Source organism: Marmota monax, unplaced genomic scaffold (genome assembly GCF_021218885.2).
Source record: "Marmota monax isolate L192 unplaced genomic scaffold, Marmota_monax_Labrador192_F-V1.1 WCK01_AAM20220418_F8-fsc00043, whole genome shotgun sequence".
Lineage (NCBI taxonomy): Eukaryota > Metazoa > Chordata > Mammalia > Rodentia > Sciuridae > Marmota > Marmota monax.
In genome coordinates, this window is record NW_026691982.1 from 12622060 (window position 1) to 12648355 (window position 26296).

General features: G+C 37.7%; 1 long non-coding RNA gene across 1 annotated transcript; it reads right to left on the bottom strand.

Annotated features, from left to right (window-relative positions):
* Positions 1 to 1814: 1814 nt before the first annotated feature.
* On the bottom strand, positions 1815 to 24670 carry LOC124094310 (uncharacterized). Its single transcript, XR_006852188.2, has 3 exons — positions 24443 to 24670; positions 4845 to 4923; positions 1815 to 3848 (listed from the first exon to the last, which is right to left on the bottom strand). It is a non-coding gene; the product is annotated as an uncharacterized LOC124094310 (long non-coding RNA).
* Between the last annotated feature and the right edge of the window lie 1626 nt (positions 24671 to 26296).

Consider the following 26296-nt stretch of genomic DNA (forward strand, 5'->3'; position numbering starts at 1 on the left):
CTTGCTCCTAATTTTAACCTAGTACCCATTGATTGACCACACACACACACATACACACACACACACACTGATACACACACACTGATACACACATACATGCAGATTGTATATATACAAATCAGATATATACAGATTGGATTTGTGTGTTTATATACACATAATACATAAAGATAAAGTATACATTGAATATGCTATTAAATCTGTTTTTCCACTTAACATTATACTAAGAATATTTCCTTGGGTTGGAAATGTGACTCAGTGGTACAGCACCTGCCTAGCATGATCAAGGCTCTGGGTTTGATCCCCACTACTGACAAAAACAATAAAAAATAAAAATATTTTTCTTTTATTTCCTGAGACCAGGATCTCTTGGTCCTATTGCATTATGATCCTTTTTATTATACCATAATTTATTCAGCCTCCTCCTTATTTGGGGACTTCTAACTTGACATATGGTGTTTTCAGAAGGGTTAGACCATTTTGTCTACCAATTCACCTTGTATAAAGGTGCCCAGTGAAATATGGCTATTTAAAAATAGTCACATTATGTAGAGTTTAAATACCTCATGAGTAGTGCATAGTGTATACTTTTTACTGTCAATAAATTGCACAGATTTATTTCTAGCTTTGTATGCCTTCTGAATATGGTTTCGTTTGCACCACAAGCCCTTCACCCTGCCCTGGTCCAGATACAATGGCACACTTAATAAACCATCTGAGCACAGTTTATATTTGTGGCACTATTTATGGCATTTGAGTGTTGTCATCAAAAGATTTATACTTTGTCTTAAAAATGTTACAAAGCAAAATTTTCTGCATAATTAGCAAATCATGGATTTTCCAAGTTCTGGGAATGATCGACTGCTAACCAGGACAGAGGTCAAGATGTCTGTGATGGTTTGTTCATGTGTCAGCTTGACTGGGCTGAGGATTACCCAGATAGCTGGTAAACATTATTTCTGGGTGTATTTGTGAGGGTGTTTATTGAAGAAATTAATATTTTAATTGTAAGACCAAATAAAGTAGATCTGTCCTTGACTTCCCATTACTATACCAAAAATCTAAGAAAATCAACTTACAAAGAAAAAATTGGGAACTTAAAAATAAAAAAATTATTTTGGTCCACAGTTTTAGAGGTTTCAGTCCATGATCTCTTGGTCCTATTGCTTCGTGATGAGGTAGAACCTCTTACCTCATGACCAGGGAGCAGAAAAGAAAGAGAAGGGTTTAGGTCTCACAATCCCCTTTGGAGGCATGACCCCCACCCCTATAACCCATAGACCCCAATCAGCCCTATCTCTAAAAGTTCCTACCAACTTCCATTAGCTCCAAGCTGGGTGCCAAGCTTTTAACATACAGGCTTGGGCAGGGGGGATGCTCTTAATATCCAAGCTATACTGACTCTCATCAGTGTTGAAAAGAACTATCCAATCTGTTACTACAAAAGACCTATAAAAATAGGGCCCAGAAATGAAACCACCATTTGACCCAGCTATCCCACTCCTCATTTAATACCAAAAGGACTTAAAAACAGCATACTACTGGGACATAGCCACATCGTTGTGGAACCAACTTAGATGCCCTTCAACAGATGGATTTAAAAAATGTGGTATATATACACAATAGAATATTACTGAGCATTAAAAGAGAATAAAACCATGGCATTTGCAGGGAAATGGATGGAATTAGAGAACATAACGCTAAGTGAAGTAAGCCAGTCCCAAAAAACCAAATGCCAAATGTTTTCTCTGATATAAGGATACTGATATATATATATATATATATATATATATATATATATATATATATATAATAGGATGGGGGGAGCATGGGAGGAATAGTCAAACTTTAGATAGGGCAAAGGGGAGGGAGGGGAAGAGAAGGGGCATGGTGGTAGGAAAGACGGTGGAATGAGATGGACATCATTACCCTAAGTATATGTATGAAGACATGAATAGTGTGACTCTACTTTGTATACAACCAGAGACATGAAAAATTGAACTCTATATGTGTAATATGAATTGAATTGCATTCTGCAGTCATATATAACAAATTAGAATAAATAAAATTTAAAAAAAGAGAGCCCAAAAGCCACAACAAAAAGGCAGAGGAAGGCAAATTATTTCTCTCCTTTTCCTGGAGCTAGGATATCTGTGTTCTCTTGCCCTTGGATATCAGCTCTCTTCGTTCTCAGAACTTCAGACACCAGGACTTACACGACCAACCCTCTCCTAGCCCAAGGCTCTCGGGCTTTGGCCCTGTATTGGGACTTCCCTGGTTCTTAGGCTTGGATTGAACTATACCACCGACTTTCCTAGTTCTGTGACTTGTAGACAGCCATCAGACATCAGAAGATTTCTTGGCCTCCATAATGATATGAACCAAAACCTCAGACTTCTTTACATACCCTTTTGGTTCGATTTCTTTGGAGAACTCTAATACAATGCCTTCACTTACCTTAAACTAACCTTAGAACTTGATGTAAGATAGTATTACCTGGTTCCACCGTTGTCCAGAACTATGAAGGCTCAGCCAGAGGATATGTCTCTCCCACTTGCCCAGAGCTTTCAAAGAGCTGGCACCACCAACACTCTGGCTTCTTCTCCTGGATCACTTTAGCCTTTGTTCAGACTGAGCCCAGACTTCCTTTCCAACTATGTCATATGGTAGAAGTTCTGTTCATGGCCTAGTGACCATGTGGCTTTCTTGGCTGTTTTCTACAAAGTTGCCTAAGTGTTACATTTTATTAACTCAGAGAGGTCCACAGTTCCACCTGAGTGATATCAACTCAATCTCAGCATATACTGACCATTCTAGATTCTTAGCTTTAATACCTTTGCTGAAGGTTCTGTTAACTCACCTGCATCTCACGCCAGTACTCTCTATCTCAGTAACTACTCTTGGCTGCAAATAGACAGCCAGGAGTTCAGTCTCTGTAAGCCAGTAAATGTCTAGGTAAGTCAGTCAGTCATGTTTTTTGACCTTCCCTTTCTTTATCTGTGAAATGGGAATAGTGCTTTCTCATGTGGATATACCCAGTGTTTGGCACATAAGGGTTCAAATAACAGTTTATTGGTATATAGGTTTTTCTCTACTTTAAGACATTTTTCTAATTTAAAAATTATAATTTTAGGGAAAGGGACAAGACATTTCCTTAATAAACATTGAAGTCCTTTAACTAAATCTTTCAGGAAATTTTCATTTACATTTCTAACAATAGAAACAAACAATTCCACTGCATATTTAAAGAGGAACTTACAGACCCCCGAAGATACGAGAGGTACTCCGTTATCAACAGAAAGAAGACCTCACATGCATTGTGGCTTCTCAGTAGAGGTGGGCCAGCATGTGACAGGCACAGCCATGTAACACATCCCTGACACAGCCCCCCAGCTTGTAGTCCTGGGTGGGCATACAGAAGGTTCACAGCCAAGACCAGCTGAACAGAGGAGACTCAAGGCAGAGCTCACTTCCTCAAGCCAATTTTGTCCTCAGGCCTCACAGTGTTAACAAGCCTGCTATGGGTTCCTTGAACTGCTAAGAAGTCAGTTCCTCGAAGCTCATCTCTGATTTATCCCCTGCAGTTTCCGAGGCAAAGACATAGAGGCAAACAGAGACAATCCCCACGCAGCTTCCTCATAAAGAGCTCTTCATACAAAGTTGAAACTGAGTTCCTTTTGTCCCTGCTTCACAATACAAATCATATTACAAAGAAAAATTGCAGACTTTCTGTGTCTTAATTACAACATACCCAGTTTCTGCCACATGATGTGGTGTAGGCAAAATTATAATTGATTTTTTTTTTTAATCATTGATTCTTAAGGTAATGCTTGAGGCCACGTGGTCACCTAAAAAAAAAGTGCACATCAATTTACAGAATCATCTACTCACTATAAAAGGAAGGCTATGTCAATAACCCAAATTTCCTTGGAGGCCACAAGATAAACAGACTTTATACAAGGAGCAGTTATTTTAGATCAGTTTCCCAGCCCCCACATTTAGAAAACATTTTTTTAAACAGAGCTCATTTCATGTAAATAAAAATCCACCATAACCCTACCACTAGGAAAAACACTATTAGTGTTTTAGTGATTGTAAATCATGTCAGGCCCTTCCCTGGGCATATATGTGCAAAAACAACTATTTATTTAATTATTTAGTGCCTTCTTTGTATAGGGCCCTATGCTATGCACCACAGAAAACAAATAGCAATAAATCAAATAGCATGGGCCCGCCTAGGGGAGCTTATGTTCTATCAAGGAGAGACCAACCACACACAAATAAACATACATGTCAAATGTTATACAGTAATATTAAGAAGAAAATTAAGTAAAGGAAGAAGATGGCAGTATGACATTGGAATATGCTAATTTAGACAAACAGCCAGCTCTGTCAAAAATTATTTATGGACATTTATCCTATACAAGTCTTATAAAGTATGGCATTTTCAGACTTAGAACTAGAATTAAAATTAGCAATTTAGTGACCTTAACGTGGACAATAGTCAAAGCAAAATCAAATACTAAGACAGCACTCAACATTTTTGTATACTTAGTTTTGTTTTTCTTTCACACTCAGTGTATGAACAGTGAATTTAAATTACATAAGTAACAGATTATTGTATTTTTCTTGCAAATGATCCAAAACTATAGCTAAAACAAATTTTGCATATATAAATAGCATATCTCCCATTTATTATCTCAGACTAAGTAACCATTATCATCAGTCATTCTTCTTCTAGAGAAAATCTAAACCTTTTCAACATGCATATTCATATAAACATAGCAGTAAATTGTACTGAATTAGCAAAATAACGTAACCAAGCCAAGGGCCAAGGTGCTCACCTGTAATCCCAGTTACTCAGGTGGCTGAGGCAAGAGCTCATAAGTTCCAAGCCAGCCTGGGCAATTCAACAAGACTCATCTTAAGACAAAAACAGAAACAAATAATTTATACTCTGCTAGAAAATATTTTGCTATTTTCATGCCTGTATCCCATTCCTTCTAACTTTTGCATAGCATTCCACAGTCAGGAACTTCCATGTATTTAAATACTTCCATGTATATAACTCTTTCATTCTTGATAAATATAATGTGATTTCCAATTTTCATTATTAAAAGATAAGATGGCAATTAACATCTGCATACTTAACTTTTTATATTCATGTGATTACGGCCTATGGGTGATAATATGGAGAAAAACTACTGGACCATAGGACTTTACATTTTAATATATACTATCTAACGATTTTATCTATTAAAGCACTGGGTATCTTTTTTTATCTATTAAACCACAATATAGGTATCTTGAGGCTACATTTTCTCCCACCTCACAAAATACTGTGAACATTTATCAGTGTATTTATAGGTCCTGTAAAAAAAACTCATAGAGGCATATGATTCCACTTCATTGGTTTCATTATAGTGTTTGCAACTACTTCTCTACTGTAGAATATTTCAAATATATCCAATTTGTGTCTATGAATCTTGTGTATACATAGGTGTAATTTCCTGATACCATATTCCTTGAAGTTTAATACTGGGCCAAAGGGGATGGACAAGTTGAGGACATCGTATACAAGACTTGCCAAATGGCCCTCTGGAAAGACAATTCCAACAGCAGGGAACGGGAATAATCACATTCATTTATAGATGAGCATCCAGGGTGTTCCGCCAATTTTACTCAATTGTGAAAGTTTCTGTGAAGGTGGCAAACTCTCTACCTGTGCAGGGACCCTGCAGCATGATGTACCCAATATGGCAGGATACTATGAGACTGCAGATTGGCAAGCCCTGGCTTTCCACTTATGACTGTGGCCCTTAAGGCACAACTTGTCTGCATGCCCCAGTGGGCATGGTACTCATACCCTATGGAGTGTTTGTGTGGAATAAATGAGCTAAAATTTTTTTGCACAGCACCTAGTTCAGTTCTCACAAATATTAGCAACAAGTTATTATACTGTTGCTGTTTCTACGCTTACTTTTAGAAGCAAAAATATACAAAATTCCTTATTCATTTTATTTATTGACTACTTTCTATGAAGTAAGGTAGACAGTATTTTCATCCATGTGACAAATTTATTAGAGAATTTATTAGGAAGATTTTTTGCTAAAAGAGTGCTTTGTTTGTCAGCAGAGGAATTATATAGTCATTCTTTGGTATCTGCAGGTTTCATATTGGTTTTAGAACCTCTAAGATACCAAAATCAACAGGCACTCAAGTCCTTATATAAAATGGGGTAGTATATAACTTATGGGGTTACATATAATGTATGTAAAATGGAGTTACATATAACTTATGGACATCTTCCTGAATAACTGAAATAATCTCTAAATGATTATAATACCTAATACAAGTAAGTGCTGTGTAACTAGCTATTATAATATTTAGAAAATAATGACATGAGAAAAAGACGGTACATGTTCAACACAGATGCAATGAGTTACAAGTACTTTTTTCCAAATATATTTGATCCAACTGTATGATCATGTATCTGTCTTTTGGCCTTTGTTCTGAGTAAATGTTCAATTAGAATAATACTGATACTATTGGCATATGAATTTAGTATATTGATTTCATTGTCATTTTAATGTTTTTTATTAGCCTTACTTTGAGTGTGTGTGTGTGTGTAGGGGTGTGTGTGTGTAGGGGTGTGTGTGTGTTGTGTGTGTGTGTGTGTGTGTGTATATATATATATATATATATATATATATATATATATATATAAAATCTTCCCATATAGTTTTATTTAAGCCCCTATACATTTCTTTACATTATAAATTATGAGTAAGCAATCTCATCATTGAAACAGATGTAGAGGGTTCAGAAAAAGGGTCAAAAGCAGAAAAATGTGACCAAACTACAAAGAATATCAAATAAAAGGAGACAGAGCCAATTTTTATAACATGTGTCTATGTAAATTCAGAAAAACTCAAAATGAGAGGAGGAGCTTGAGTCTCTTTAGTCTTTGCTTTGTTGAGTACTGAAGCAAATAAGTGGAAAAATTGATTTTAAGGGTAAATGAAAAACTAGCATGAATTTTGCATCTACAGCATTCCAGGCATTATTATTCCAGGCATTAGGTTACTATAATGTTTTTCTTAATCCACACCAAATAATTGTTCAGTTGACCCTCCATTTTCAGAAAAGGCTGAGTCCAGAAGGGTTCTCTCCCAGGTGACGGTAACCACCACCCTCCTTCCCAGGAGGCACAGTGAGCAGCACACATGGCATCTCCTATACATGTCCCTTATCCCAGGGCTGATGAGCAGGCAGACAAGGTGATGGCTCTCTTCAAGAGATCTAAAGCTGAGTGATCATCCTCTTGGCTCAAAAGAAGTGAGATGCATAGTGCTATTTCAACAAATAATATGAAGGAATGAGGTGTTACATCAGAAGGCAACATGTGACACAAATACACACACACACACACACACACACACTGATCATGCCTAGAATTTATCCTGAATAACTAACCTACTAAAATTAAATTTAGATATCTTCTTGCAAGACTATCCATACAAGAGTACAGCTTGAATGTTTGAGCATAACATAAATTATAAAATAACATAGTCCTAAAAATAAAAACAAAATAAAGTAGAAATTAGAACCAGCTATATAATTTGCAGGTGCCACTACCAAATGAAAATATTGTGTACTTTGTTCAAAATTATTAAGAATTTTGAGATGATAACTACAGAGCATTAAGGCAGGGGACCTTCTAAGCATGGAACCCTCTGTGACTTCATTTAGCCATTCCTAAAAGATAAACATAGAGAGCATTTGTAATATATTACATGGTAAGCAAAATAGATGAATAAATGCAACATGATTATAATTACACAGATCTGTGTGTGGATCCACAGCCAGTTCTCCTGCTGTCCTCACTGGGGTTAACTGCAGTGTAGTCGTCTGTGACCCCCACAGGAAGACACCTCATTCAGGCACTGTTCTGTGCATGATTGCCATAATTGGTGAACATCCTTGTCTGTTTTAATTCTCAGGGATTTATCTGGTCCAGGTATCTCTCTGAGCCTGTGCCTCACACTGCCCTGTGCTTTATACCATCTGCATCCAGTTTCCTTAATATTTACCTTGGAGCAGCCAGCCTCTTGTCCTCTGCAGTTGTACGAAGCTGACAACTTGAGAACACGGTGAGTGGTCCCAGCCTGGGCAGGCCTGGGTATGGAGCTGCTGCCAAGTGTGAGATGTAAACTGGACCTTAGAGCCAGTCAGGCCTATTACCCAGGACAGTCTCCAAAAGTCAGCAAAGCCAGAGAGGAAAAACAAACACATAGTCTGTTGAGAGCAATGCAAAACAAGACTGAATAGTGCAGAAAGCTGTGGGGATGCTTATTTTTGCCAGGTACCAAGTTTAGAATCCTGGAGGGCTTACTGAATAGCCTTACAACATGGGTGAGGGTGTTTCAAATCAACCAAGCCTCCCCCGGAGGATTCTTCAGGATTGCTTTCTCCTATAGATTTGGCCTTAGATGCTTTAAGAAATTAATACCATAGAAATTGCTGATAAACTACACAGGTGGAGGCTTACTTGGACTTTATGTGTGATGCAATTTTCAACCATATACTTCACAAGGCAAAGCCAACATAACCAACCATACAGACTCAGTCCTGCTACTTCCTAACACCTAATAGGTATGTTCACCACTCTGTTCAGTCAGAACTGTAAAAAAATAAAAATAAACTTGCTTAAGATCACATGGAGTGACTTGGAGAGCCAGAGCTCAGACCCCAGGCTCTGAAAATTGTGTCCATCCAAACGAACAGCCATCTCTGCCTACAGGATATTTGAATGCTGTCACTTCTCAGCACATAGCCTCATGTTCTTCTCGAATGAGTGTTTATGTAATATTCTCGTTCCTTTTCCCTGCCTCAGGTACCACCTCTCTTGACGTTAGACGTTCAAGCCCTGTTTGAACACTTGCTTCCTCTGTGCCCATCCACATCCAGTTCATGCCGGCTGAACACTCATCATGCCAACTGGTTCTATTCCTGACCTCTCTCACAAGGCATGGAGATGTTCCTGGTCAAACCGGTTGGCTCTTCATGGGAGCCACTTCCAGATTTAACCCCCACATAATCAATGAATTTCACTTAGTCTTTAGGTAGATCTGAAGTCATATAATGAACGATGGATTTCCATCATTCATTAAGAAATTGCTAAAACAGTAAAATAATAGAGTAACCTTTCATTACACATTTTTGAAAAGCAGTTGTATTTCCCACTTTGGGTTTCTTCAGGCTCACCGTTATCGAATCACAAATCTCTTCACTGTGTAGGCAATAAAAACTGGGGCACAAAGAAACTTTGTGACGTCCTAAGAAGACAGTTAATAAGCACCAGGGCTCCTGAAAGCTCTGGTTAAAACCTGCACTGCATCATGCCTCATCCAGGATATTTTTCTTTATTCCAGCCCCAACACAGAGATATTATGTACTCAATATTTACTGAAACATACAATAGCATTTCTTCTTTTGCAGTTTTTAAGCTGAATTGTGGTGTTTGGTCATAAAAGTTTTCAAATATAAATGCGTAGAGTTTTGAAAGGTAGTTCCATAAATGTTTTAACTTCCCTTATTGATGTTGTTTATTCCCTTGGTCTATCTCAATTATGCTATTTGTGATTTACCCCCAATTTCACTGGTTACTATCTGGAAGTTTATCTGTATTCTCTTTCAAAGAACTAGTTATTGGATCTGTTGGTTCTTTTTTTCTGCATTCTAGTTTATTTCTGTAATTATCTTTATTTTTTCTTGTTTTCCCTTGATTTTTTTGTTTTCCTTTTCTTACTTTTTGAGTTGAATACTTTATTCACTTACTTTTTTTTAAGTTTTAAATAAACACATGTGCTAAGGTGATGCATGTGCCCCTGGGTACAACTTTAACAAATTCTTCTATTTTGACATATAATGTTTTAATCATCATTATTAGATAGGTATTTGAGAGTTGTTTGGATTATTTTTCTCTGAACCATATGTGGTTTCAGAAAAAAATGATGTCATTCCCAAGTAGCAAACATTCATTTTGATTTTACTTGTGTTAAAAATTGTGGTCAGATATCATGGATTAAGTTATTTTAACCTTCATTAATTTATGGTGATTTTCTTTGTGACCTTAAGAATATGATTGTTTTTCTCTGAACCATATGTGGTTTCAGAAAAAAAAATGTTGTCATTTCCAAGTAACAAACATTCATTTTGATTCTACTTGTGTTAAAAATTGTGGTCAGATATCATGGATTAAGTTATTTTAACTTTTATTAATTTATGCATCTAAATAAAAGACTGTGCATTGTCTGTTACAGTACTATGATGTTAAACATGTGATTGTGACACCAACCTAGTTAATTAGGTTCTTCCGACCCTGCATGTTTGCTATGGTTTGTATGCTGTTTGTCTCTGAAAGGCTCATACGTTGAAAGCATGTTCCCTAGTGTGATGATACTGAACAGTGGTGGGATATTTAAGTGGTGGTGTCTAGTGGGAAGTGTTTGGGTCATGATCATTCTATTGAAGGGATTAGTGCTTATCTCATGAATAAGTTAGGTCTCACACGAGTAGATTAATTCCCATGATGGTGGGTTACTATAAAAAAAGCAAGCCTGACTCCATCTAGTCTCTTCCTCTCTCACCATGTGAGATCTTCCACACATGCTGCTCATGGCCTGACCTACAACTCCTGCCATGTGACACCATGTTATGACACAGTAGAAGGCCCTTTCCAGATGTGGCTGCTAATTCTGAACTTTGAACCTCTAAAATTCTTGCTAGGTAAGCCTCTTTTCATTACAAATTACCCAACCTCATGTGTTTTGTTATAGCAACACAAAATGGACTAAAACAATGCTCTTATTGTTAGTCTACTTGCTCTGCTATGGTTGAAAGGTAAATTTAAGTTTTCTGTTACTATTATATTTCTTTTTATTTCTCTTTGAATTTCCTGAAGTTTTTGATTTATGTATTTTATGGTATTTTTTCTGCATAAAAATTAAAGATTTCATTATTGTACACTGTTTTGTTATTTTTTAAGTGTTTCTCTTTATCTCAATTAATAGAGCTTGCCTTGAATTCAGTCTTATCTGGTATTAATATCACCATCCCAGTGTCTCTTTTCCCTATAATTCACTTGACCATACAAAGACAATCTATTTAGATCTGTATCTTATGTAATAGTCTGCAGTTTGAATTTAGCATTTTATTTATTTTAGTACTTTTCTTTTTTAATAGGCAAATTTATCCTATTGATACTTTAAACCTATTTTGGGATTAAATTATCTGAGTCTATGTTAGCTTGGGGAAGGTCAATAACAAAAAAAATAAAATGAATACATAATTTATTCCCATACTTATAATTTTATGACAAAAAGTAACTGCGATGGGTGAGGTTTCATAGGATGCCCAGAGAGGTTTCTCCAAGGGAATACTATTTTAGCTTGCTTGATAAATTTGACAAATACATTAGTGGACACTTCCTGGATACTGGGCATAAGATTATGGCCAATGTCTCTCTGCCCTTTATGTACTAAGGGTCCATGGTACATGCCCTTTATTTTTATTTTTTTAAATATTTATTTTTTTAGGTGTAGATGGGCACAACACAATGCCTTTATTTTTATGTGGTGCTGAGGATCGAACCTGGGTCCTGCCTGTGCTAGGCCAGTGCTCTACTGCTGAGCCACAATCCCAGCCCCCTGTACATGCCCTTTATGTACTAATGATAAGAGTTCTGTGCTAAGACAGAAGCAACTGCATAAAGCAACTGCCAAATAAGAACCTTTAGAGCAGAAGGAGTGTCATGTGCGAAGATCCTGAAATGGGGGATGGGTAAAAGGGGTCGCAGATTGGAGAGCACAGAGAGGAGAGGAGAGAGTGGCAAGAGATGGGTTAGGAAGGGAGTCAGGATCCAGGTTACAGAGGGGCTAGTCAGCATGGAAAACAGCAACTTTCATTCTAAAACATTGGGTCCAATTGATCCTTAAGAAAGATCACTTTTGTTTCTCTTTGAGTTCAGCAAGTGTGAAGACAGAAGGTTCAGACAGAGAGCTTTGGAATCATTTCAGGTGAAAACGGATGGTGGTTTGAAATCAAGTTGTAAACATAAGGATGGTGACAAGTAAAAAGATATATGTACATATTGATTAATTTTACTGGGAGATTGAAAAGATATGGAGAGGAATCAAGGATGAAAAAGTGATCTCTGAAACCCACTACTAAGCAAATGGGCATCATTGCTTCAGTATGAGACAGGGCAGGCGGCAGAAGTTCTGGAAATGCAACCCACAGCTTCGCCAGAGTCAGAACTGAGCGTTCGGTCTTTACACTGGCTTTTCACTCTGGTTCTGCCTTTTCCAATGCAATCCTTGTTTTTCTTCCTCTAAGCATTCCAAATTTGGGAGGTTTACATTCTGCTTTTGAGAACAGCAGCAAAGTCAAAATTACGCAGAGAAGACAACCCTAATTTTTTAAAATATTCTATTCTTAAGGTGGAATGAAAAATTAACATGGGGATATAGTCTATATTTTTTTTTTAGAGAGAGAGAGAGAGAGAATTTTTTTAATATTTATTTTTTTTTTAGTTTTCGGCGGACACAACATCTTTGTTTATATGTGGTGCTGAGGATCGAACCCGGGCCGCACGCATGCCAGGCGAGTGCGCTACCGCTTGAGCCACATCTCGAGCCCAATAGTCTATGTTTTTAACATCAAATAAAATTTAATTTGTATGGGAGAATAAACATATTGTGATCTGTATGTATATTCATGCTTATTTTTATATTTATACCTCCATCTTTTCAAGTGTTTTCAACATTATTGGTGACCTTAAAAGTAGTGACTCCTGCAAAAAAAAAAATCAGATTGATGAGGTCACAGATGATCAGAATCCATTCCTAATACAATTACAGACCCATTAAAAATCAATACAAATCGAAACCTTCATTTAGTGAGTTGAAATTCTCACTCTCTCAAGTTATCAAGTAATACCATCTGTCTAAACCAAGGTTCATTCAGGCCAGTGGAAGACATTTATTAAGCGATCTGTTGAAAGGAAGTAACTCACCTGAGTGTGGGCCTAGCTAGGCATATCTGAAATCCGTAGGGTGGCTAGACAACCTGAGCACTGGCTAGCCTGCTATCCATGGTAGATGTTCTTCTTCCTCAAGAAAGCATCAGCTCTGCCTTTAGGACCTTAAAACTGTCTGAATTAGGCTCTCCCACACTATTTAAGATCATCTCCCTTATTTAAGGTCAACTGCTTTTGGACTTTAATCATATATGCACAATACCTTCAAATCAAGGTTTAGGTTAGTGTGGGATTAATTAACAGAAATGGTCATCTCACCAAGTTGGACACCAGAGAAACCACCATACTTTCCCAAGTATGACTTTAGGGGAGTCTTCAGTGGTGCTGAGCTGGAATCTGTGCCCTCAAAATGTCTTTCTGGCTCCCCCGATCCTTTTGGTGCTGGGGGTATGACCCAGGCCTTGGCACCGCTAGGCAACTGCTATGCCATTGACATATGCCACCAGCCCGTCCCCTGGCTTTCTAACTCAGAAGTTACTGTTCCTTCCAAAAGTTCTGACCAAGACCTTATGACTCATTGTCCCCGTAGGAGTACAAGACCAAAACTTGGTTAAGAATAGAGATGGATGTCAGGGAAAATGTGACAAAGCTGTGTGTTAAAAAGCTAATGTAAAAATAATCATCTGATTCTTGTCACCACCCTCTGTAGTCAACTTTGTAGCTAAAGGATGAAAAGATAATTTTCTCTCCTTCATTTCCTTCTCCCAGCAAGTATAACCTTGTACAGTTAATGTTTTAGATCCATGAACAACTATCTATATCTATCTTTCTATGAATATATTTAAATATGTATATTTAAAATATTTAAATATAAATATATTGAAATATAATATTAATATATAGAATATGCATTTATATATATATATATATATATATTCATATATGTGTGTATGTGTGTGTATGTATATATATATAGATATAGATATAGATATTTCAAGGTTAAAAATAAAAAAGTTGTTGCACAGTGAGAAGGGGTCAAACTGAGTCAATTCCTACCAGTGTTTTCTGTGTAAAATTTAAACAAGAGGTTGCACCTTAGCAGCCATAAGTATGGAGAGCCAACTAAGGATGGAAAGGTGGAAGGAGGTGAGTGCCCAATGGTTTCAATGAGCAGTCAAACCATTGTCAACCACTACAGGCCCCTAACCTTTTGGTTATGCACCAAAAGCATTTGGACCTCCCTGATGGCAAGCCAATGAGGGTTCTTGTTATTCGCAGGATAAGAAATGTGGCTCCTCAGACAAAAAACAGCACCTACCATCATGTCTGTGCCCATCCTGCCTGCCTCAGCAGAATTATTATGTGAGTTAAATAAGGTAACACATCTATAAACAAGACATCAAAATAAGATATTTTAATAATAGCCTGCAGCAAGAAACCTTATATGCCACAGCTATACAAGAAATGTGTGCTATGGTTTACTTGTGAGTTTTTGTCCTTTTTTTACATAAGAGCAAATGAATGAAATATTATTTGAAATAAAAATATTTGGGAAAAAGTAATGATAATTTTTTCACAAAAAGAAATAACTGATGTTTACGAATTCACAATTTTCATCTAAATATGTATTTCCACTTAAACATTTTGTAAAAGGGATAAAGCAAGGTGAAGAGATATTTACAATGCTGTGCTAGTCTACCTCACTTGAAAAATATGGAAGTGACTTGAATAATTCATTTGGCTCCTTTTGTGAAAACCAGGAGAAAACTGTGGATTAGCCAGATAAGGAAACTAAAAAGAAATTATGTTATGTCCCCAGTAAACCTTGAAAGGTCATGAAGGACCATCTCTCTGTTTCAGTCCAGCCTAAATCTAAACCACCCCTGAGAGATGAATGTTGGCCTAGCCACATTCGTGCCACCTGCTCCTTATTAATCAAAAATGCCACTGGAGTCAAATGTGCCCTGTGGGACTCTGGAAGGCATTCTGCTCCATGACAACATATTTCCTTTGATCACAAAAGTGAAACATATTTATTCAAGTTGCAACAGCAGATTATAAGTTCATGTGAACACTGAAAAATTGTCTCCAATATTCTTACATACCATAAAATAAATTTTATTTATGTGTAAAAGTTTTCCAGAGTTACTGAACTCTTGCATGTTACCATTTTTAGAAAGACTAAATGAATCTGGAGGTGATTATCACAATGATTAAACATAGAGGCCATCCCCTGATTGAATATCCAGCTTCACCACTTGGCTGGGTTACCTTGTGCAAATTAATCATCCCCTCTTCATCATAATTCCCTAGCCTATCAAGCCAGGGACAAGGGGTTAAATTTCTATACCTTATGATGCTTTGATATTTTGACATCTTGCAGGCCATGAAGAGACTGTCGCTTCCGAGGCTAAGTAATGCCTAGAGATAGCCAACCATTTAGTTGTCAGCTTGCCTTTCATATACACACCAACAAAGCCTATGTCTCCAACAACCTTCTTTATCTAATTCTCACACACCAAACCAAAATTTCCCCTATTCTAAATCATCCCTGGAACAGGTACCAAAAATTAGGGCACCTAATTCAGTCTACCACGAAATGAAAAATTTCAAAGAGCAGTCAATCCTAAATTTTCTCAACTCACCTACCCTGCCACACTCTTTCTTTCCCAGGAAAACCACAAGAAAGGCTCTGGAATGCATTCTCCTTGCTCCTCAGACTCCTGAATGACCCTAGTACTTCCCTGTGACACTGTGGCCCTGCATGTCATGGCAAACCTTCTCCTCTGAATCTGTGAGTAATAAACTTCTTTCAATGGCATTGACCTCTCTATGTTGTCACTCAGTCACCTCCATAAATTCAGTCCTAGGTACAATTGAAACAGGGGGTTATCAGCAGTTCCCACCTCTAGGTCCTATATGAGGATTAAGCCATTTAATGCATGTGAAGCCCACAGGATGGTGCCTGGAGCATTGTAAGCCTCAGAGGGGAGCTAACGTCTGCCTGCTGTTACTGCATCTCACAGAATGGAGAGTCCAGAATCAATCCTCACTTCCACTGTCCTCATCCATATTCTTGTCATTTCTCACCTTACAGTCTCCCTTACTCCAACAGCCATGTTTTAAGTATTCTTCTTCCTCCTCTTTGACTCCTCCTAAGAGCCTATCACCAGGTAGAACAAGAGCAAGAGCATCTGTGTCAGCTTTATGTTACTCTAAATAAAGTACTCAGTACCCAGAAGGCACTCAATACTAAACTATTATTATTGGCACCATCATTGCCCATTATACTAATACACTCTGCATTTCAAAACTACTACCTCAAACTGGTTTAGGCAAAAATAATACTAAAAAAAAAAAAAAAAAACAGACCTCAGGGATGACTAAACTCCTAATGCCTTTAATATTCTCTCTCTCTCTCTCTCTCTCTCTCTCTCTCTCTCTCTCTCTCTCTCTTTGGCCAATTCTATTCTAATCATGGGAGGTCTTGAATGACAGAGGCTCCCTGGGAATGTCTGGGGAACTCAGACTGGCTCAGGTTGGCTCAGGTGCTTAGCTCTGTCCAATCCTTACAGCCTGGGCATGGAACTTGAGGAAAGAGGTTAGCTCCTAATCATACCTGAATCCATAGATCCATAGTGCTCCTGAGGAAGAGGGGGTGCTATTGCAAACAGACAGAAGAGCTGCCAGTTACCACCACCATCTATGAAAGTATCTTTATAGACTTCAGCTCCTTTTGTTGAGTCATGCTTTCTTTATTCATCCATGCTCTTATTTCTTCATGCAGCAAATAATTAAATGTCTACCATGTGCCTTTCATTTCTATGATTCTATTCAAGGTGGAATCATAGAGATGGATAAAACATAGCCACCCAAGGTTCTCAATTTTCTCTTACTCTTATAGCTAAAACAAATCCACTTACTTTTTTTAATGCCCAAATATCTGGCCTTACTTTCTGCTCTGGATTTAATGCTGTTATCTAAACTGAAGTTGAAATTTAATCCCCATTGTGAGCATTAACAGGTGAAAATTTAATCCAATTATGATATTTGGAGGTGACATCCTTCTGAGGTGTCAAAGGTAAAATAATCCATAAGGGTGCGGCCCTAATCCAATGGGACTATAGCTTTATAAGAAGAGGGAGAAAGACCTCAGCTAAGCTGTTCTATCTTCCTATGTGATGTTCTATACCATCTCCGAGCTCTGCCGAGAGTCCCCACTAGCAAGAAGATCCTCATCAGAGACAACTGTCTGATCTTGAACTCCCCAGCTTTCAGAATCAAATAAACCTTTATTCTTTATAAATTACACAGATTGTGCTATTAAGCTATAGCAAAAGGAAATGGACCAAGAAAAGCAGTTGTTGCTTTCACCGAGGCCACTTTGTCAAGGAGACGGTGACTTCTGATAGCCTTGGAACAGCTGCATCAGGTCATGAGATGACATAATTCAGTGAATCCTTCTACAAATGACGACTGGGCAAGTGTTGGCATAATCTCATGCTGAATGAGTGTTTGGAATGTGGAGAAGAGCCACTTATCAAAACATGGAGCCCAACTCTAAGATACACAAACAGCTGCAGAATCACATGGAGCTTGAAAGAGAAGTTATGCGAGAGCCCAGGCCACGAAGGCAAGTGGAGGTCAACCCTTGGCCTCCTTTCCACACACCTGCCCCAAGTCCATCCTGGTGCTACTTTCTCCTCCCTTCTCAGGCTTCTCCCCACTATTTACTCCCCACTATTTAGCAAATGTTTCTTTTAGATTTTGAAATCTTCCCCCTAGCGCCAAGTCTTGCACTTGTTCCAAGAGAATACAGAGTCTCATGAGAAAGGGAATCTTGCAAACTAACACAGTGAGTGTGGCCTGGGTACAGTTGAATGCATTGCACAAATACTGGGGCACAAGGCACAGGGAGGCAGAAAATAACTCTGCCTGTGGGAGTTAAGTGACAATGAAAGATTGTTGGATACTCCCAAGAGTGGCTTTTGTGCCCCAAAATATTACTCAAAGGTTATTTCTGTTTCCAGAATTAATATTCATTTCATTTAGGTTACAAATTTTAAATTTTCCTTTAGTTTTTAATGCAATTTATGAATCTTATTATTTTATAAAATTAATAGTATGGCTCTAGCAAATTTCAGCAGTCCCTACTAAGGATATATTTACAACTTAATTAGATGATCATAAATAATTTAAACTTACTTATAAATATAAAGTATTTAATTCTCCTTTCAAGCACTGTAATTTAATAAGCAAAATCTTCCTGAGTGCTTAAAAAACCCCTACAAATCTAATAAACTTACGAATGTAATATTCTTAAATTATGTTAAATGTATGTCATTTTTAAAATATTTTATTGATTTTATTTTTTTAAATGTACGACAGCAGTGGAATGCATTATAATTCTTATTACACATATAGAGCACAATTTTTCATATCTCTCTATATAAAGTATGTTCACTCCAATTCATGCCTTTATACATGTACTTTGTGGGGGTTTTTTTTGGCATTACAATTCTTAATACACATATATACCACAATTTTGCATATCTCTATTTGTTTATAAAGTATGTTGACACCCAATTCAAGTCTTCATACATGTACTTTGTATAATGACGTCCATCAATGTGTGTCATTTTAGAAAGACCTTGATGTAAAGACTACAATGTAAAACAAACTAATGTGAGTTATTAGCACCACGCTCCAACCAGCTGAACTAAACAGCCACAACTTACTGTGAGTTATTTAATAATATTAATAGACTTGTAAGGCTAATCTCTGACTCCAGTTTATTTAAACAATACAAATATAGTTGGTCCACCATATCTGTGGGATTAACCAATTGTGGATTAACCATTTGTGGAATTAACCAATTATAGATTGAATAGACATAATTAATATTATCAAAATGACCATACTACCAAAAGCACTATACAGATTTAATGCAATTCCAATCAAAATCCCAATGACATTCCTCATAGAAAAGGAAGAGTGAAGTAGGTGGCATTACTGTACCAGATATTAAACTATACTACAGAGCAATAGTAACAAAAAACAGCATGGTATTGGCATCAAAACAGACTGGTAGACCAATGGTACAGAATAGAGGATGGAGAGACTAATCTACAAAATTACAATTATCTTATATTAGACAAAGGTGCCAAAAAACATACATTAGAGAAAAGATAGTAGCCTTTACAATAAATGGTGCTGGGAAAACTGGAAATCCATATGCAGCAAAATGAAATTAAACCCCTATCTCTCACCATATACAAAACTCAACTCAAAATGGACCAAGGACCTAAGAACAAAACCAGAGACCCTATGTCTAATTGAAGAAAAAGTAGGCCCTAATCTCCATCATGTGGGATTAGGCCCCAACTTCTTTAGTAAGACTCCTTTGGCACAAGAATTAAAATCAAGAATCAATAAATGGGATGGATTCAAACTAAATAGTTTCTTCTCAGCAAAAGAAACAATCTGTGAGGTGAATAGAGAGCCTATATCTTGGGAGCAAATTTTTACCCCTCACACATCAGATAGAGCACAAATCTCTAAGGTATATAAAGAACTCAAAATACTAAACACCAAAAAAAATCAATAAATGGGCCAAGGACCTGAACAGACACCTCTCAGAAGATGATATATAATCAATCAACAAATATATGAAAAAAAAGTTGATCATCGCTAGCAATCAAAAATATTCAGGAAAAATAATTTCATCTATACTGAACATGAACAGATTTTTTTGTTGGTATTCTCTAAGCAATACAACATAACAACTATTTACATAATGTTTGCTTTATATTGAGCATTGTAATCTAGAGATGATTGAAAGTATGGGGGAGGATGTATGCAAATACTGCACCATGGAAAATACTTGAGCATAAGCAGATATTAGTATCCACAGGGAACTACTCTCTATTGGAGACTGAAGAATGACTATACTTAAAACACCAAATGTGCACAATTTATTTCTCAACATTAATCCATAAATCCCAAAAAGTTGATGGGTTTGATCTCTTCAATATTTCTATATTTAATTCAAAGAAGATTGTGGGGAAATAATTACAACATTTTAAAAAAATGTCACCCTTTATCTTTTCTAGTTGTTTTGACATTTAGCTTTCACAGAGCCTTAACTAATGTCTTTTGGTCATTACTCTCTTGATCATAATCTTAAAATCCAATGTGCAAACTTATTGCCTATGTTTTCAAGAATGTTCTGTGATCCCAACCACAAAAAAGATGGATTCTATATTTCATATAGAATATGAAAGTTTGATATTCTCCCTTGCTTCTCCCCTGGTGCAACTACTACTTGAGAACTGTATCATTTGGCCCTCACATTATTTGGCTAGCCCAGTATTTAATAAATAATTAACATTTAAAGAACTTTTCAATCCTTAGAAGTTGGGACATTTCCCATGTAACCCAGATTCCTGGCTTCCCTTGACAACTGACAGGCCTGAAAACTCATGACCCACATTCTCAAATGGCCAGTGGTCAACAATTAGCTAAGGTTGAGAAGTGGTCATTTCTCTCTAAATGGGCTTCAGTTGGCTTCAGTTTGCACAGTGTCCACCCAGCCAATTTCTTTCACTTACATTTACTCCCTGGAATGAATCTGGGGAATAAATGTAATATTTCAGGTGGAATGGCAGGTCAATGGGCATGGTTCTGACCTAAGGGAGGCAGCACCTAGCAACAGTTGCTAGGATGATAAAATTACAGCCCTTTCTAGGACTTTTCACTCAAGCGTCCTAAATCACCATCCCAGGCCACAGATAAGATCTGCAGCTACTCAGTGCTTTCTCTTTATACAGTTGGCACACTCTCTCTTCAGCAGAATTGCAGATGGCCTGGAGTGAAAGGGACTTGGGTAGTTAATCTGGTGGAGGATCCCCCCATTGCCTGAAATCCACACATCCTTGCCAGAGACTCCTAGGAGTCTCCAACTAGCTTAGACAGTCTCATTACCTCCCCCAAGCAGCCATTCCAAACCTTGAGGCCATTATCCTAAATCAAACAGGAGCCTGACACTATATGATTATACCTGAAGTATACAGCCCTTTATCCTAGATGCCAATTGGCTGAGTAAAGGGATGTCCCTATGGCTTGTAAAACATTATTTATTCATGGGTGTGTCTGTGAGAGTGTTTCTAGAAGGATTAGTATTTGAATCACCAGACTAAGTAAAGAAGATCTGTCCTCACCTATGTGGTGGACACCATCCAATCCGTTGTGAGCATGGGTGGGGAGGAAAAGCCACCAAAGGTGAATTCTTTCTCTTTTTCTGCTTGAACAGGGGCATCCATCTTCTCCTGCCCTTCTACATCAGACCTCCTGGTTTTTCAGCCTTTGGATTCGAGGACTTACAACAGCAGTCCACCATCTCCACCCCTCTTCCTCAGACTGAGAGTTACACCACCAGCTCCCCCATTCTGAGGCCTTTAGACTCTGAACAATGCTCCTGGAACATTGCATGAACCAATTCCCATAGCAAATCCTCTCCCATGTCTGTATATATCTATTAGATCTGTTTCTTTATACAGGCACATATCTCTTTTAATCCTCCCATGAAGACTGACTTATTTATATTATTGTTTCTTAACAAATGAGGACATAGAGACCCGAGAAGTTGTGTGCAGTAGCCAAGGTCACATAACTGGTAAAGAGTGGTAAAAAGTGATTTTTTTCTGATTCAGATTTCAATACTCTTTTTCTTAAAACATGAGTCTACGATCTATCACATGAAATAATTCAAAATATGTCTAGTTTCTTCTTTATATGATTGTATTCGTCAGATTTTAGTCACTGTGACCTAAATACTCAACAGGAACAACTCAGAGGAGGAAAGATCCCAAGAGGGGCTGGATTGTGGCTCAGTGGTGGAGCGCCGCCTGGCACATGCGGGGCCCTGGGTTCAATCCTCAGCACCACATAAAAATAAATAAATAAAATAGAGGTGTTGTGTCCAACTACAACTAAAAATAAATATTAAAAAAAAAAAGATCCCAAGAGGCTGGTCCCGAGAGTAGGATGAGAGACACTTGGTGCACAGCCACCCCAGCTCCCAGCTTCAGATCACCCTAAATGTGATGAGTATCCTATGGAGTAGGATCTGGCTTAAGGAAGAATTCTGCCACCTCCTGGGAACAGCATTTCGGGTTCAAATTGATAAATTAATCAGCATTCTTTAATCAGACCATTTAACAAACAGTAATAACAGTTGTGCCACCAGCTCTTTGCCACTGTGACAAATACCTGATAACAATAACTTAAAGGAGGGAAGAATTGTTTGGGCTTGCAGTTTCAGAGGTCCCAGTCCACTGTCAGCTGGCTCCGATGCTCTGGGCCTGAGATGAGGCAGGACACCATGGCAGAAGGACAGGTGGTGGGAAGCTGCTCAGCTCAGAGCAGGCAGGAAATCCAGGGGAGAAAAAGTGTCCAGAGATAAGATACATGTTTCCAGGGCATGCCCCCAGTAACCTACTTCCACCAACCAGCCTCTGCCTCTATTACCTCCAAATAATGCCAATTATGGGGGTTAATCCACTGATAAGGTCAGAGCCCTCAGGATCCAATCACCTTCACAAAGGCCTCACCTCTGAACATGGCTGCTCTGGGGACCAAGCTTTCAACACACAAACCTGTGAGGGGGCATTTCAGATCCAAACCATAACATTTTATTGAGTACTTACCACTTGCAAGGCCCTATTATAAGCTTGTATATATATATATATATATATATATATATATATATAATCTCATTTAACCCCACAACTCTAGAAAGCAAATATAACTCCCATTTTATAATGAGGACACTGGTGATCGCATAGGTTAATGGAGGCACTCAACGTCAAACTGTGGGAGAGGCGTCTGTATTCTCACTCCAGTAAGCCTTCAGTACCCTCCTCTCACATGCCTCATTCAACAGCCTCTCACTTACTGACCCTCAGCACTAGAATCAAATTGAAGGAGATCTTGTCAAGTGGTATTGGGGAACTGAGAAACACATTTCCTCAAATCCTAGTGGATAATCACACACCAGGGAATTGGCAGATTCAGAGAGGAACCAGGAATTAAATCTCAGCTAATGAACCTTATTCCATTTGTAAGAAATATGCTATGAGTACCACTGATGATAGTAAACTCAGTTGCTATCGTAATGTGTTTATTATTTGGGCAAACATCAGTGGGACAAATGGAGACCCAGAAGAAGAGATGCCAGTGGAAGTTATTACTTAAGTCATTACTAGCACATTCATTTCTTAGCAGGCTGACCTTTATTGTGTGTGTGTGTGTGTGTGTGTGTGTATATATATATATATATATATATATATATATATATATATATATATACACACACACACACAGTATAAAGTACAATACTCTGATTTCAGGGAAAATTTTAATTTTGTAAGTCAGTCACCTGATGATTTTTTTTAGTTCTTTTTATGCATTTGTTATTAATTGGTCTGAATAATGAAACCAAACCAGTATCTGCGTATTTTCATTGTTAGAAAAATCTATGTAGAAATATCTGTGCCCTTTTTACAATGATGAAGACTTACTTGATAAAATGAGCATAAATACTAGCCTGCAATATCAATCCTACACGATCACAATTAAACTATCCTATGTAAAAAGACTGTTTATTATGAAACCTTTACCTCCCAAAGTATTATCATGTTTACGTTTCTTGGTGGAGCCGCATATTAAAAAGTATGATTCCTAAGTCTTCATTCTGTCAATAGAACATTCATGCTAGATGTTGTTTTTTATTTTTCATTGTTGTTGTTGCTTACATGTCTTGGAGCATCTTGTGAGACTGTTTGTTCATCCCATAATACAGTTTTATGTAGAAAGGTTAAAAACTATGTAGATTTTTTTAAAATTATCAGTTACTTTGAAGGGGTAGAATGGCTTCTTGGTTGATAAAAGAATCTTTATAAATAAAGTTGAATTTTCAAGTAAAAAACAGTATTCAGCCTGATATCAATAAAATGAACATGAGGTCTTGAGATAGAGGACAAATGTGGGTTTCAATCTGAGCCCCAGCACTGACCCAATATATGGCCTGAGGCCACCTTTTAATCTCTGAGCTGCATTTTTTTGGGCGGGAAATGAAGATAAAAATGTCAACTTCAAAAGCTATTTAAAGTCTGAAAGCTCCCAGCTCAACCTATAGCTGATTTCAAGAGACACTTGCTGAATTTCCTCTTAGGTAGAAAACAGGACATCAAAATATTCCTGTTTTCTACCTAAGAGGTAGAAAATGGTCCTTATTCCCTTGCTGCTTAGATCATGCCTCATGTGTGAGAAGCTGATTCTTTCCCTGACTTTCATTTTCCACTGCTTACTTTAATTCTGCATGTTCAGGTCGGTACTTACTCCAAAGCAGTGAGTCCAATCCTCTCCTCAAACTGGCTGGCTGAAACGGAAAGTCCAAGCATGACTTCCTCTGAAAAACAAAACTCGGAAACTGGAAAAGAAAACACTTGAAGAATTTTAACTAGAACAGGGGATGGAAAACTTGTTTTCCAATTTTGGAAACCATTCTGTCACGGCGACTTTAAATTTAGAACTGATCTCAGCTGTGGGGCAGGGAGTACTGCAGAACTCTAGCCACGCAGATTCTGAGGAGCTGCCTTGGGAACAGGTATCACATGGATAGATTGCACTCTCATGGCAGTTACCCAGGAGGATGCCCTAGTTCTAGGGAGGTCCACACTGAGGTCTTTAGAGATGATGAGCACCATGGCAGAAAACAAATATATCTATATATGAAAGCAAAGTGGCAAATGCTCAATTTGGGGAACATGGGCAAGAGAAATAGGAGTGTTCTTTGTTTTCTTCTTGAAGGTGTTCTGTAGATTTCTTTAAAGGCTAAAAACGTCTTGGGAACATTTAAGCCCTGTTGGTAGGAATGCAAAAAAAAGTAAATAATCAAACATAGAATTACATTTGATCTTCTCGGTATACACCAAAGGAACCAAAAGCAGGGACTAAAACAGATATTTGTAAGCCCTTGTTCTTAGCAGTGCTGATCACAAACGGCAAAAGTGGAAGTAACATAAGAATCCACTGATGGATGAACAGATAAGCAAAATGTGAAATATCCATGCAATGGAGTATTATTCAATCTTAAACATGAACTAAGTTCTGAGGCATACTGTGACCTGAATGAACCCTGAGTATTTTGTAGTAAGTTAAATAAGCCAGTTACCAAAGGACAACTATTATATGACTCTTTTATGAGCTTCCTAGAGAAGTCAAATTCATAGACAAAGTGGTTGTCAGGGGCCAGGGGATGGAGAATGGGAAGATGCTGTTCAGTCCCTATGGAGCTTCAGATTTGCAAAATGAAAATTTCTGAAGACTAGTTGCACCACAATGTGAATGTCCTTAATGTTATGGAACTATACACTTAAAAATGATTCAGATGCTAAATTTTATGCTGTGTTTTAATGCAATTAAAAAATTTAAATATTTCAGCTATTAATTATTTCTTTATATATCTTCCTTGTCTTTTCAGAATATAAATCCCTTGGAGGCAGAAATCACGTCTTAAATCTATAGCATGATCCAAAGTCAGGACTCAGAGACTGACCAGTACAGAGACATTGCAAGAAAGAACTCTTGGAGTAAGTGAGTGAGTGAACTCCTGACCCCAAAAGGGTTGCCTTTCTTATTCTTTTATTAATTTACCCCACATCTATCACCTTGCTCTATGGAGAGTAAGTGCTTAGCAAACATTCATCTATGACAACAAGAACCCAAATGGTCTTTCATCTTTTCTCTATCTCCTGATGGCAGCTCATGGGGACTCATAAACACTGGCTGAATGGCCATTCTTCTCACCATCTAGGGATGTCTGCCAGATCACTTCCTGAGTATTTAGACTTTGACTAGAATGCAGAGCTCTAATTTTTTCAGTCCACCATTTTGTTTTTCATTCTTTAAGTTAGGTAAATGCTATGGTTCAGATATGCCCTCCAAATCATGTGTTAATCCCCAGGGCAACAGTTTTTAGAGGGGGAAAACTTTAAGAGGCCATTAGGAATCATGAATGAATTAATACCATTGTCATGAGAATGGGGTCACCAGGAATGGGGTCCTTATGAAGAATGAGTTCAGACCCCTTTTCCTCTCTGTCTCACCACAAAAGCCCTCCCCAGATGCAGCTCTGTCTGCTCTCTCAGGCTTCAGTCTCCAGAACTGAGAGCTAATAAATATCTCTTCACT